This window comes from Pseudophryne corroboree, chromosome 1 (genome assembly GCF_028390025.1).
Source record: "Pseudophryne corroboree isolate aPseCor3 chromosome 1, aPseCor3.hap2, whole genome shotgun sequence".
Taxonomy (NCBI): Eukaryota; Metazoa; Chordata; class Amphibia; order Anura; family Myobatrachidae; genus Pseudophryne; species Pseudophryne corroboree.
The window spans coordinates 614,589,700-614,594,643 of record NC_086444.1 but is presented as its reverse complement, the minus strand read 5'-3'; the positions used below and the strand labels follow the sequence as shown (position 1 = coordinate 614,594,643).

Genomic DNA, 4,944 nt, shown 5'->3' with positions numbered 1-4,944 from the left:
AAAAGAAAAAAAGAAGACTCTTTTTTGGGAAGCACTCTATACAGACCCGAAACAAACAGAGGAGATGACAACCACCACCAGTCCCCTGACTATGGTGGAAAACATACAACATGATAATAAACTCAAAATCATCAATCTTTCTGAACATATACTTACAGATGCACAAAAATCCATACTAAGTAAAGGCCTGACATTTTCTCCCACAGGACACTTTGAAAGGTTCAGATGGGAGAAGGACCTGAAACTATTTGGAAGGAAATTAATACTGACAAAACTTTACAGTGATAAAACAACTCCCACCACTACAAGAGGAGAAACCCCTGAAATAGAAGAAACCGCAACCCCAGATCTTCAAGCAATGGAGGAAGAAGCAACCCCAGATCTTCAAGCAATGGAGGAAGAAGCACTGGCTGCATTATATGAATTACAACAAGACCAATATAGGTCCAATCGTACGGACCACAGACCACCTATCAGACCAGTTATTAAGAAGAAATCCACATACTACCCACCGGAACAAATATGTCCAGAAGTTCAGGTATTTCAAAAACTAGTTGCAAAAGAATTTGATCTCATCCATACCAATAAAAAACATTTTCGCCATTCAAATATGACATATCAAGAAAGAAAGGCCATGAGGGAGATACAAACATGGCAGGATGTCCTAATCAAGCCATCGGACAAAGGAGGTAATATTGTGATCTGGCCAAAAACAGACTATATTAAAGAAGCATTACGTCAATTAGAATCCACTGACTGTTACAAAAGAATACTTCTTAACCCCCTGGATAACTACATGTCGGTCTACTGTAAAATTATTACTCAGGCCCGAGAACAAGGATTAATTACAAAACAAGAATATGAATACTTACATATTCAGAATCCAAAAATTCCTACATATTACATGCTGCCAAAAGTGCACAAAATATTCTAAAACCACCTGGACGACCAATAGTATCAGGTATAGGAGGATTAACTGAAAAGGCTAGCATTTTTCTGGATTTGCACCTTAGACATCTTGTACTGGGTCTTCCTTCATATATACAAGATACAGCAGATATACTTAGGAAATTGCACGACGTGAAATTGGAGGACAACCAATACCTAGTATCACTAGACGTAGAAGCGCTATATACCTCAATTGGTCACACAGAAGGCATAGCAGCAGTCGAATATTTTCTGCACAATGAAGGCTGGGAGGAATTTCACACTTTTCTGATCAAACTGTTGCACTTTGTATTGCATTATAACTTTTTTGTATTCAATGACAGATTTTACCTCCAAACGCGGGGTACTGCTATGGGGGCGGCCTGTGCGCCCACCTATGCGAACATCTTCTTAGGATGGTGGGAGAAAGAATTCGTCTTCAAAGATACCCATGATAATTTTACATCTAATATCATCATGTGGACAAGATACATAGACGATATCTTTTTGATATGGGAAGGGGACCTACAACTGTTACATCAGTTTATAGAGTGCCTAAATGACAACAATCTTAATCTTCGTCCTACCCATAACATCAGCCAAACGGAGCTACCTTTTTTGGACTTAATGCTATACAAGGACCAAGAGGGAATGATCGCCACAAGTTTGTACCGTAAAACTACCGCGACAAACACTTTGCTGCACCAGACTAGTTCACACTTTCATCCCACCATAGAAAATATACCAAAAGGAGAATTCCTGCGTCTTCGCAGGAATTGCTCAGATGATCACAAATTCAAAAAACAGAGCATAGAACTGGCCCAACGATTACGGGAAAGGGGGTACAGTAATACATCAATAAAAAAAGCTTCTCGGAATGCAGAGTTTGTCCCCAGGGATGAAATCATCTTTAAGAAGAAAGAAACAACACAAAACACAAATACTATCAGATTCGTGGGTAATTATTGCCATGAATGGAAGGAAGTCAGTGAAGCAATACAAAAACATTGGCATGTATTGCACACTGACCCCGTCTTATCAGAAAAACTGGGTACACGTGTCTCCATGAGCTGGCGAAGGTCCAGAAATTTAAAAGACCATTTGGTCCAAAGTCATTTTCAAAGAATACCTACTAAGAAAATCACCACAACAGGAACATATCCCTGTGGTAGATGCAAAGCTTGCAGACATATCGAAGTAGTGAAGGAAGTAAAAGACAAATATGGGTCAGAACTCAAAATTAATGACTATATGAATTGTCTTACTGAAGGTGTCATCTATTGCATCAAATGCAGTTGTGACAAAAAATATGTGGGTATGACCACTCGCCCACTGAAACAACGTGTCTTAGAACACATTGGGACTATACGTAATGCCATCTCTGATAAAAGAAAGATGAAACCATTGACCACAGTAGCACGCCACTTCTACCAACATCATGACAACAGATGGGAAGACCTCAGAGTCTTCGGACTTGAAAAAATCAAACTCGGAATACGTGGTGGAAGCTTGACTGACATCCTTTTGAAGAAAGAATGCGAGTGGATTTTCAAGTTAGGCACTATTCACCCGTTTGGTATGAATGAAAACATCAATTATGGAGTTTTCTTAAATTAAATATAGCAATCCCAGTGCTCTAATATCCCCTCTTCTCTTTCTTCCTTTTTCTTTTTCTTTTCCTTCTCTTTTTATCTTTTCTTTTTCTTACCCCCTTTTCCCTCTAATAATTTTTATTACTAATTGCACTTATTGTACATATACTACAATTAACTCACACCATAGATCACAACCACCAATAATGTTATTAATATATTTTATAAAAATTAATATTTATTAACAAATTTTATTTATATTATTCAATTAATTAATTTCCTTACAATCACTTGTCCCCACAACCAATTTTTTCCCCCTCCCCCCCCCCCCCCTAAATAAACCCCCTCCCCCCCACCTTACCCCACCTTTTTCCCAAAAACAATCCCTCCCTCCCCCTCCTTTTCCCTTCTCCTTTCCCCCCCCCCCTCACACACAAACCTTCTCATAATAATTTTATTTTTAAAATATGTGTTTTGTTCCTTTAAACACAATTGCATATTATTATCATAATAAATAATTTAACACTCTTAGGTTTCAGCAGTCACGACCACCTACTCACCAATTTTACTATACCTCTATTTTAAATTCATATATATATATATAAGAAAATAATCTTTATAAAAATTGCACTTGTATTTTCCTCTTACTATGTATACAATTACTTTAATAATGGCACAGGCAAACTAAGTGCTGTGCATGCTTTTAATAATTAGTGTCTTTCAAGTTTTTATACTCTAATCAATTGCTCCACAAATGATATTATCACCATATCCTTACCCTTTGTAAATATTAACTAAAAGAATTAATTCTATCAGCTCTTTTTAAATATTTTAAATAATTAAAATAACTATATGATCGTTCATTTTATTGCTCAATGGTCCCTCTAACTGTCAATCAGGACATATCATTCAATGGGAACCTGCAAAGACGATACTGATTATGATAGGCCAAATTACCTATCAATCTATTGCTCAGAGTCAATCAGCACACAGTATCACCAATATAAGGACAAACCAGTAGGCTAGAAACTACTGACGCCCTGTGACCAAGCTTTACGCGAAACGTACGTCAGGACATCCTCACGGTCACGTGGTGCGCACACGTGACCGCAACGAGCCGCTCTCGGCTAAGTCCGTCGCCTAGGGAACCAGAACAACAGGAAGCACAGTGCGGCCAAAGCCCGGCAACTAGCCCAACGTGGGCAGATGCGGGCGTACGCGGCCGGCACCTTTCAGATACCAGGATCTCCCTCTCCATACAAGTAGGATCTAAACCTTAAAATTATATATCAGATTTGGATATTTCATTTCATTTATGCATCAGCGCATGGACAGGTACTTAGTGAAATTTTACCTATATGTTACACAGACTGCGATATTACACTAAGTGACATTAATTATCAACAGCAAAGGAATATATACTAAACTGATTTGGGGTCCACATCTTTATCAAAAAAAAGCAGATGTGGATACATCTGTTAAACCCTGGACCCCATTTAAAACAAAAACGCTTTCTGTTTTCTCCTTTACACTGTATGGGCACTCTATGAATACATACAGTGTCACCTCAGTTGATATTAATTCACTTTTGGTTTTTGAGAGTTGTATTTTTCACTGCTCAGCTGATTCACAGAATTTATAGTGTAACTACGCATGCAATCTGTGGCTTTGGAGACCAAATTTGGAGGTTCCCTATTTTCTGCATGATTATAATAATATCATTTATTCAATGTTAGATTTACATATATGTGATAATTATGCAATATATAGGTTTTTTCCTACCCATACTGCGACTACCTAAGCCCTGATAATCTAGATGGATATTTAATCATTTAGTATATCCTATCAACTGTGATAAAAAAATTTCACTTGTGGCTCATACGACAATAATAATCGGCTCTCATCTGTGCACAATTTTGGACACAGTGTGACAAGGGTGAGCATAAGGTCTGCGGTCATACCCCGCTGGAGATGCCCAATCTCATCTGATCTTGGAAGCCAAGCAGTGGAGGGCCGGGTTAAGTACTTGGATAGGAGACTACCAAGGAACACCCTGGTACTGCAAATATTTGCCGCCCACTTGTCACTAGTAATAGAGCACCACCTTACGTCTCGGTTATGACCTATGATTCAATCATCTGCTAGGATCAAAATTCCCAATTGGGATATATAGCAGTTTACAAATGACGGTCATTTTTCCAACAAATGAGCAACTTATAATCACAGACTGAGCCACAGCTGGATATACCCATCCCGGCCAGAATTAGGTATTGGTACCTTGTATCTTGTACATCATTCCCCATATTTTCGCAATGTCACTATTTAAACATATACTGGCGCCAAATTGAACTCCCCAATAATCATTTTTAATGAGAACTAATAAAAATTTTGTATTTTAGCTAGCTATTTTTTGACATTAGAGTCA

At 38.1% G+C, this 4,944-nt stretch overlaps 1 pseudogene; it reads left to right on the top strand.

Annotated features, from left to right (window-relative positions):
- The first annotated feature begins 4,466 nt into the window (after window positions 1-4,466).
- Window positions 4,467-4,587, top strand: LOC134942942 (5S ribosomal RNA; annotated as a pseudogene).
- Window positions 4,588-4,944: the final 357 nt, after the last annotated feature.